Source organism: Gymnogyps californianus, chromosome 5, assembly GCF_018139145.2.
Source record: "Gymnogyps californianus isolate 813 chromosome 5, ASM1813914v2, whole genome shotgun sequence".
Taxonomy (NCBI): domain Eukaryota; kingdom Metazoa; phylum Chordata; class Aves; order Accipitriformes; family Cathartidae; genus Gymnogyps; species Gymnogyps californianus.
In genome coordinates, this window is record NC_059475.1 from 69370784 (window position 1) to 69381450 (window position 10667).

At 41.8% G+C, this 10667-nt stretch overlaps 1 long non-coding RNA gene across 1 annotated transcript; it reads left to right on the forward strand.

Annotated features, from left to right (window-relative positions):
• Nucleotides 1-291: 291 nt before the first annotated feature.
• Nucleotides 292-3717, forward strand: LOC127016855 (uncharacterized). The gene is made up of 2 exons (XR_007766522.1): nucleotides 292-412; nucleotides 1015-3717. It is a non-coding gene; the product is annotated as an uncharacterized LOC127016855 (long non-coding RNA).
• The last annotated feature ends 6950 nt before the right edge of the window (nucleotides 3718-10667 follow it).

Sequence of the window (10667 nt, forward strand, 5' to 3'; positions counted from 1 at the left end):
TGTCTCCTGTTTGTTCTCCTCCCTTCATGTGTTGGTATCCAGAGAGAGGAACGGGGCTGTTGATATCCAGTCACCCGTTCAATTGTATCTGCACTGGTTGAATTTCAAGGCAGATTTGGTATCTTCTCTGAAACTGTTCTACTAGAAGCGTTCATCTTAGAAAAACCATTAGGTAATGCGTTAGAAAACAATAAGGAGATCTGGATTTAAGTAGAGTATGTTGTTGGTCTGCAATTTTAATCAATTAGTCATTTTTGAACTTAATTTTGTTGTAGGAACTGAATTGTTCCCCAATCAACAGCATGGTGCTCCAGGATTACTTTAACATGTTTTTCCTGGAATGAGGATGCACCAACAATTCATACCCTGCAGGTATGGCTGCAACACCTGATGAGGTGCTGACTGTAATCAGGTGAGAACACTGGGGAATAGATGCTTAACAAACTGCTTAATCAAAAACCCATTATAGTCTCAGAATTAATGAGATACTGAGTGCTTCAATTAATACTGGGCATTCTGTAGAAATCTTGCATTTTATTAATTTAGCAACAATTCCTAGCAGATGACTATCAGTCGCAACAAAAGTGCTGGGGTGCTCTGAACTTGTTCAGAGGTGGATTTAGGCATAGCAGGAGTCTGGATGTTTAAAACACCTATTATGCAGCATTCCCCCACATGTACAACTAGTTAAATTTTAAAAGATGAAAGTGTTGGTGTTGTTGGCTGATGTAAGTTTGATCTTTCAAATGAATACTTCTGTGCATACTGAGAATATATATTAATCCGAGCACTGAGTTTACTTAAGCAGAAAGTATATATGTAAACACCTTTGTGTGCAAGACACGCACACTCAAATACCTATTTGCATAGCTAAATGGAGGAGTTAGAGCTTAGAGATACTGCAAATGTTTTTGTATCTGCATTCAACAGATGCATTAGTTTCCATTTCTAAAAAAGAAATGGTCTATCTCAAGCAGTGTAAACAAATCTGCTGTATATTTTTCTTTTTTCCAGAAATAATCAAGACTTACTTTGGAAAAATCTTATTACATTTGAGCCAGGACTGGAGCTGATACTCAAAGATATTTCCATTTCAAATAGATATTTTTGGTTGCTAGTAGTTTTATGATCTTAACTTCCATGCTGCAATCTGGCTTATGTGGATATATGTACATTTGTCTCAGTGCAGGAACATGTGCTTAGAATGCAGTTTGCAAATCATGATATCTCACTCTGTGGCGTGCCAGGATCAAGATTTGCTCATTACCCAAAACCTGGCACTTGGGTTTTCAGAGGACTTGAGGTGCTTCTTGTGCACCCTCAAACTTCCATTACAGAAATCAATTGCCAGTTGTCCAAGTGCCTTTGTGGATCTTCATCTGGTCTTTGAAGCAAAGCATCGCAATCTGGTTAAGGACAACTTGCAAATTGGGACTTCTCAGTACGTAAAGATCAAAGTCCATTGAATCCAACTCCATGTAATCTGAAGAAACACTGAATTTCTGAAGCCTTTGACAGATGTAGTCTGAGGCTTATATATTGAAGCCAGAAAGCCCCTTTATTTGAAAAGAAACTTCCTTTTCCCCTTTCTCTAATCTGCTTTCACTGTAAGTTGCTGTTGCCAGCAACTGAGCTGAAAACTGTCCCATTTGTCTGCACCGAATTATGATGATTTAGATGCGTGAGTGCAATGGATTTTTGTGCTGAATCTTTATTTGGAAGAGATGTCTAAATGTAGTCCAGTATTAGCAATCTAAGACTGAGTGAAAGACAGTTTCTTCTAGGTTTTTTGTCTTTCTTGGTTGACATAAGCCTCTCCCTACTGAAAATCCCCTCTCAGTTTGAGCTGTGCATCTGGTATTTAGGCACCTGGCCCTCCCCAGTTAGCATAAAGGGAATTTGGGGATTTGACTCAGCATCTGATTTCCATACCAGGAACCTCTTGCTTTTAATTTGGATGTTACTTCAAGAAAGTCGAAGTGCCGTATAGGCCTAACATTTTTCTGAAGTTAATCTTTCCATCCAAATAATAAACTGTACACTTGCTCCCTCTTCACCATCCTTTTAGAAAAATATAAGTCAGGTGACAAACATGTGATTGCATACAGACATGATTGAACTGTTGAATATATGTTGAATATATGCATTTTTTTCAGTTGATTTAAAAACACAAATAGTTGTCCAGGCAGGAGTAGGCCCGAAAGGAGATCACGTATAATCACAATAACACTTCTGGGGCATGAAAATAAAAGCCATCCCAACATTGGCAGTATCACTTGTCAAAACCGTAAATCTAGTTTGTTAGATGTCAACTTTGAAAGCTATTTCTTATTGTTTACAAAGTCATGATGTTGATTCATTCTTATAAAGCCTTCATTTTTAGTAGCACTATTCAAACCTTTTGGTTTGTAGATGGCTTTTGCCAAGGCTTGTACCTTCTTTTGAGGGACAGTCTAATTTTGGTGTACTGCTGGCAAAGCAATTGCCACTCTGGTATTTTTGTATGTTTTGAAGATTGGAATTGTGTATTGGGCAATTCCTCATTGGGAAGGTCAGACTGGATTTTTTTACACTTTGGCCTGAGTTTGGATGATTCTACAGGAATTAAAGCTCACACGAGCACTGTTCTGTAAAGTCAGGCTTGTCCTCCTGCCTGAGCAGTCCCCTCATATTGAAATTCACCCTTCAAAAAAGGCGTTGGTTTGACTGATGTTATGATAAAGCGCTTAGTTGCGATGACTCAATTTTTTGAAAGATCATTGAAAAATTGGCAGAAAAGGGCAAAAAGATCCACAGAATGGCCTTGGGGCTGTGGAAAATGCATTATAGTAAGAGACCTCAGGAACACAATCTGTGTGGTCCATCAAAAAAGGAGATTAAGGTGACTTGATCTGTCTAAGTGACTTCCTGATAAGGATATATTGGCTCCTAAAGTTGTCTTAATAAAGTAAAAAAGGAGAGAAAGAACCGATAGTGGGGAGCTGAAGCAATAAAAATTCAAACATGAATTAGACCTAATTTTTTTTATAGACGAATGTGGTTAACCGCTAGAGTAAGTGTCGGCTTCTATCGATGTCTTCCTAGCACTACTGAAAAATCTGTTTTTAAAGAATACTTTGTCCAAAATGTAATTATTCTGCAGTCATGTATAATCTGTTAGGCTCTATGTAACAGCAGCTGGAAAAAATACAGTATACAGGATTTTGTTGGAGGACTTGGTGGTCATTTGTGCCAGTAAAAGTATGCAATTTATTAAAGGAATTATGTTTATTCTGGGTCAGGCCTAAGATCTAAATCTCCCTTCCCCAGACAGGCTGAGGGACACACAGAATCCATGAGAAGTGAGGAAATAAAACAACTTCTCCATTAGCGCGGGGGGTTATTTTGAACCGACCTGTTGGAACAGTGCTGGGTGGCAAAAGTATGAAGTTTAGCTGTGATGTAATTTCTAGGTGAGAGACGTGCTGGAAACAGATTTGATCCATGAAATGTTGAAATACAAAAGCTGACAAGTTTCTCCCTTGCTATGCTCTGGCCTTAAGAAATAGACCCACTTTCAAAGAGGGCTTTAAATTCTCTTGAACTGCTTTCAAGGAGACAGAGGCATAATGCAAGTTAACATCTTGCTTTTACCAGCATGTTACAGCTTTTGGAGTCTGTGCTATAGCTTACAAGTCCTAGAAGCTGACTGACTGCCTCTGTGCTTGTGTATTTCATTGAATATGCTCTTAACACACAGCAAAAACCATGACAAGATGTTATTAAGAATCTGATGTGCTCTTTGTTAGAACCATTTTCTTGGAAAATATTGTTTCCCCAGATTCAAAGCTTTTAGAGAAACCTTCTAACTCCAACGAAATTTTAGTAAAATTGAAAAGAAAGAGGGGACTTTTTACTTCCTTATGCTTGATATCAAGTTGTATAAAACACCTTAGGAAAAATTAGCATGAGGGAAAAGTTGAAGTTTTCTATTGTCACATTACCCCACATTGTTCAATAAGCTTATTTTGTGGGAATGTTCAGCATGATGGATGCTTTTGCCTGTGATGGTGATCATGAAGCAGAGGATGATGTACAGCCAATGGAAACATGCTTGCTTTGCCTTGGGTAGAACCACAGGTCTGTGGTGAAGTCTGGGAGATTTTGACTCTCGGGTTAAGCCGATTGCCAATAACATAGTATTTCACAGGTGGCAAGGAGTTTGGAGAAAGTAATTAATTTCCTATAATTCTGACAGTATCATCGCTTTTGGATTCACAGAATATAGACCCAGATATCATCTAATCTGAACTCTGTAGGTGATAGGCTTAATGACCTCTCTGTATTAACTGCAATAAAATCAACCCTATCTTCATCATATCTCATGTCCTCAATCTTCCCTTAGTTAACAAGCCTTTGGCTCCTCTCTCTAAAGCAAGTTTTCCTAATTTTCATAATCCTGTAGTCATCCTTGTGACTCTCCTCTAACCTCTCTGCTTTTTCAGTATCTTCTTGGTGTCCCAGCTGTAAGAGTTACAGCTGTGCCTGCGGCCGGGGGTACCTGGTCTCTCTGTTCCTACCCTCTGTGTCTTTCACCAGCACTCTCCTCCTAGACCCAGTGTCCTCCTTGGGAGGTCATGACTAGTGGGTTGAGAAGACTTGAGTCTCTAGGTGCGTACTAGTTGTTTTTTACAGTACCATCCCAGCTCCTGACAGTAGGAGCCATGTTCTTTGTTCATATTTGCATGACTCTGTGCTGAAGAGCCGTGATGTTGCCTCCATCCCTCGCTACCAGGCAAACCAGGCTGACAAGAAGCTGTACACCTGCCCAGTGAGGTGGGCAGATGGGAAACTGCCTAAGCTCCCCATGGAAGTCCTGCTACTGCTTCTGAGCATCCACCCAGCCACAGCTTCCCTCTGGCCATCTCACTCCTCGTTGCTCCAGGACCTGCTGAGAACCAACATGAGTAGGTCCAGAGAGCTGCTGTGTTAGCCCAACGAAAGACCTGCTGGAGCACTTGGTAAGGGACCTTAGTTGTCTTCCTACTTTCTGTGTTTAGGGTGCTTCAGGGGTGATATTACCACTCCTGCTCCCCACCTCTGTTGCTAGAAGGACTTCACAAAGGCTTGCTTGGTGCTCCGAAGGCTGCGTTGGCAGAGGTTGCTGTCCACCTCCTGCAGCAAAGAAATCTGCAATGAGAGCTGCAAGAAAAAATGTGAATCAATGTGACTTGAGGAATAATGTGATTGTAGGATTAGAGGTTAGAGCCTGCACTGCTGGAGAATAGGTAATATTTGAAGGCTCATTACCCTGCCATTTTAGGAAGGAAATCTTGAGGCTTCAGTACAGTGAGGAATGTTATTCCCAGACACCTACTCTATTCCCTCTATTTGTCTTATTTTCTCTTGAGCCCTGGTGTGCTGTGTTTCAATGTTGTTTATTTTTTGGTAACGGAAATTTAGACACCAGCAACTTTATTTGTCTGTATCAAGCTACATTTTGCGTTTGTGGAAAACACAGGGCAGATCTGTCTGTGTGTTCATCAGGTGCAACCAAACAGATTTTGTAAAGGATCTGGAACTTGTGTCCCTTGAGCTTCTCCATTAACCTGCTCACCAATAATAAACATCTGTGTCGTGGAGCTGGTCAGGTGCAAACTAGTAGTAGAAATCCAAGTACTTTTGGCAGGGTAGCTCCACAGAGACTGGTGCAGTACAGCAGAAGGCATTAAAATGCTAGTTTATACCAGATGAGGATATGTGCTGTTAGCTATGGCCTCTGCTTACTGCAAGCATCATTACGTGGTGTTCTTTGCATTTATTTCTGAGTGAGCCATATACTTTGCTTTTGGGGAATGAAAGCATGGAGTCAAAGATATTAAAGCAGAGCACGAGAAGATTTGGGGGAAGAAAACCTCCTGATGGATGAGGAAAATATGACATCTGCAGATGAACCTTTCATTAAAATGAAACAATTTGTGCAACCCATTTTTTTTCCTAGATCTTTTTCCAGCCTGGCTTAACTTGCAGTTCTCATAAAACTGGAGATGGGCAATTTGGTTTATTGGTGATTCAAATACTAGCAGAATAGGGGTGTGTTTGCCAGTCCACAAACTTCGCAGACATTAGGCTGTTCCTGGCTATACCAGTCTGCTGTATTATTTCTGCTGGAGAGTCACTTTATGAAAAAGCAGCAGCTGCTCACTGAAAATAAACATCTTCTCTTGATACTGTAAGCAAAAAGCCACCTTTTAATCATTAAATGCTTCATACTGTTAACAAAGCAACATGTTTTATCGACAAAAGTGCTATATTATTACTGTCACTCTGTTGCCTCTAGTGTTGAAGTCTTCTCCCTTTTACTGGTTTTCCATGCGTGCGAGTCCTTTGATTTCGATAACGATATCTTTTAAGTAATTAAAACAGAATTAGAGCCTACTAATACTATATCTTAACTCACTACAGCATCAATACCTCATCATGGAGCATGCCCTCAATTCACTTTCCTATAAATCCTCTTGTTGGCAAAAAAAACCAGCTTTGCATTGAGACCCCTGAATGATTAATTCACTATTTAAGAAGGAATGTGCAAACTGCAGAGGTTCTACCTAGAGGAGTTTATTAATACATGTAGCAAAACCTTCCTGGTGAAATCCATGGAGAATATACTCCATGTGTGGGTGGGTTTTTTTTTTTTGATTCACTGTCAGTACCCCACCGAGGGAACATGAGAACATGTCTTTGAGCTGCGGACCTTCTATGCAGCTAAGGTTCTCCTAAAGTGATGTGAAAACCCAAAAGAGTATGCCTCACTTATACAAACGGTGGTAGCTTGTGGGGCTGGTGCTGGGGACTGTGTCTCTGCACAGGGGTGTGTGGGGCATGAAACCAGGTTTGGTTGTGTTTGGTTTCATCCACTAAAAAACCTGTAGCGCTACTCTTAGGCAGCGATGCTGCATACACCTTATCTCCCTAATTTGCTCTTGGAATCCCTATGCTTTGATCATCCTGTGGGCGCACATGCTGCTTTACTGCTGGGGTGTTTTTTTGAGGTGTGATTCAACCCAGGTGTTGTCCTGGGCACTAGGAGCACCAAGGCAGCATGAGCACCAAGCTCCACCTTGTCCCCCGAGTCCTCTGACAGTACCCCGGCACATTCGGACTATTGTAGGGCTCCCCACGTTTGCATCGTGTAACCTTCTCTCATGCTTTTAAAACCCCATCGTGGTGGCCTGCCATGGAGCCATCGCTTTAACTCTAGGCATTACAATGAAATAATTGCAAAAGTATTGTAATTACGTGCTCCGTGGGATGCAGGAAAGAGGTGTGCGTTGCTCCAGAGAGGGCCAGCTCTGAGCTGCGCTGATGTAAATCACTACAACACTTAGCGTGGCACCAGGGGTTGCTTCCAAGGGCAGATGCCTTAAGCAATGTAGACACAGCCATTGTTAGACTACCCTGGATTATAAACCTTTATTTTTGCTATTGCAACTGGAAACTGTGTGATGCATCATGTTAGGCTATACCATCTTCTGCTCTGGAAAAAGCAATTATGGATACAGCCTCTTGTCTTTGCAGCTGAATAAGCTAGGGTTTCTAATAGTTCTGGGCAAATGAAAGAAACAACCTTTTTAGTGGAAAATGTCTCAAGAAATATGTGCCCTGCATGTGCTCAGAGCTGCAGTAACATACTTGTTAGCCTAAAGCTTTCCACAGGGATTTAGCAGATAACAAGCCATTCACTGTTACAGCTGTGTTAAACTGTCAGAAACAGCTGATTTGTTGAAATGGAAACTTCAGGAAGAGATGCCTTTCTTTTTGGGGGTGTGTGGAAGTTAATGGGAAAAATTTCCCTGCTCAGACGTGGAGTTTCTGAGCGGACTAATAGCTTTAATGAGGCAGTTGCGTAAAATGAGGTTCAAGCTTGGTATTGTTGGATCCCACAGCCAGAACTTCATCTGCTCCTGTTGCGCCGTCGTGCAAGTCCTGCTATGCTCTCTCAGTGCACACTTATTTATCTTCAGGTTTTGATGTATTAATGGAAGTCACTTTCTAGTTGTTTATTTGTTGGCTCTCATGACAACTTTTCTGTTGTTTTCCTTAGGGTCGGCAGCAGACATCTTAGCCCGCAGTTTCCTAGACCCTTGCTTGCCGTTGCCGCGTGTAGACACGTGAGCGCTCTCAGTCCCTTGAACTGCACCGATGTATTGAGATGTGTTAAAATGTACAATAATGTCTTGTGAATGGCTTGTAATTCTGCCGAGTGACTGAAACATCAGGAAGGCTTCACCGGGAGCAAATATGGGTTGTTTATCCTGCTTGGCATCGAGTAAAACATGATGTTGGCAGCTTGGTTTGCTACCTGTGGATCTCAGCTTGCCCCCAGCCCTCATGCTTCGGTTGGGGTTTGCTGCTTAAAGAAGGATTTTCATGTGATGCTTCCTGGGGCAAGCTCCTTTGCTTTGTTCTTATCCCTCTGAGATTTCCAATTCCTTTTGATAACCATCTGTGATGGATGGCGCAACAAAAGAAACCTCATTAAATCCTTAAAAAATTGTGTAAGCAGTTTTCCAGAGGAGGGCAAAAAGAAAGAAATACGATCGGCAACACATTAAAACAAATGGCCAGCAATTACTGATTCACTTGTTATTCTCTGCAATCATGAATCCAGAGGGTATGAACATGCTTTTAAATAGAATATCTGGCCCAGGAAATCTCTTCCAAATCCCTCCTGATTACAGGTTGTGATGGTGACTGATGATTCTGAATGGAAATGTCAATTTTTGCAAGTCTGCGACTGGTTGTTCAGGTTCCCTGCTATAACTAAGAGACATGTGAGAAATTTACTGCCTCCTCTTCTTCTTCTTTTTTTTTTTCTTCTTCTTTTTTAAAGATTTGATTATTGTGAGGTTACCAAGGGTTTCAGGGAGAAAATGTGAACTGTTGTTTCCAAAGTAAATACTGCCAGCCACCCATGCGCATGCAGTGCATAGTTACCTGCAGGTAGCTGTTTATTCAGTTCACATATTTGCTTATTTATTATTTTCACAAAACCTGAGGGGTTTTTGTCCCAGGGTTAACGCTTCCAATTTACCAGTGTATCAACATGTGTTAAAATGCACGGGGAAAAAAATGGAAGGAGCAGTGTTTTTTGGGGCTAATTAAGTGTGCCTTTCTCTGGTTGTTCTTCCTTGTGGATTTGCTTGTTGGCTGTGCCTTGAGCTCCTTAACTGATCCATGTGCTGCCCTGGGCTGGGTGCAGCAAAAGTAATTCCTATTCTAAAACATGGCAGTCCATGGGAGGTGGTGTGCTGGGCAATGCTGTCTGTCCTGGAAAAATTTGGTGACTTCCTAGCATATTTTTACCTCCCCCTGATTCCTCTTTGCTTGTGGGATTTTTGAGAGCAGCCTAACTTGACGTAGCGGGGATAGACAAGCCTTGAGCAGGCAACAAGGGTGAGAGCCAACGGAGATGGCTGAGCGGGGAAGGGACTTCAACTTCCACAATGCCTGATTAAGATCCCTCCCACACTATTAATTTACTGGGTACCTTTTCTGGTCTTCTGTTTGTGGAGACGTTTATGGCTTCTTTAGTGTTCCTATGGATATCTAGTTGCTAGGGATTTTTTTGTTTTAATTTCAGCGAGTCTTTGCAGGTCAAAGCCAGTCCGTTTCATCCTTCACGTCACAGAAGCTCTGGGGTAAAACCACTGACTTTGTCCCGTGGTTTGCTGTGATACCCTTAAGCAGGTTCTTCCATGGATCAGTCTGGTTTCCTGCCCTGATGGCAGTAAAAATATTGGTGCCACTCCATGCGGACAGGTAGGCAGCCAACTTTTGCTGACACCATCTGGGGGTTAGTCCAGATACTTTTGTAGCACTAGGCTATAAGGCCTCACAGATCCCCAAAGCAGCCTTCAAAAGAGGCAAGGAAAGACTTTCTGAGGCTCCAGGAGTGAAAGGTTTTTGAGGAGCAAGTGTTGATAGTCACTGAGAATTAGAGAAGACCAAGAACTGTGCCGCAAGCTAGCTTGGTGCTGTGTCAGCATCGCTTGGTCAGAGTTGTCGGAAAGCCTGTGAAAGGAGAGAAGAAGGTAGCAGGGCTTCAAAATCTTCCTTGCTTACTGATGCAATGCAGGTGGGCAGCATTTTGATGTGCTCTTGTGCCATGGTTATGATGCTTGTGGAAGTCGGCTATCTCATCATCAAGAAAGAGCAAAAAAACTGGTGGGAACGTAGGTAGGGTCTGCACAAGGGTTTGAATTTGAAGTTGTACATAAATTTAATTGCAATTCTCTAAAGCATTCTGAGCCCTTTATTTGCTTAGCCCTTGTCATCTGGCATTTAGCAATACTGCTAAAATGCAGTGCTGTAGGGACACAGTGCCCATGCTAGCACTTGGTGCATTATCAATCTAAGCGTGCCAAAATGACATGTCTTTATTTGAGGCTGGCTCTGCAGTCTTTCCCAATGAAGTAATCACAGCACTTCTAATATAGTCATTTGATGCTGCGATATCATTTCTACAAGTACAGGAAGGCAATACTTCAAGAAAAAAATATAAAACGAGTGTGGTTCCCTCGTGTTCAGACTACACGAAGGTATATCTGCTATTTAATTTATTGAGTACTCAAGGGCACCTGGCAGGATAGATGTTCCAGTCCCAGCCCATCTGAAATAACAAGCCA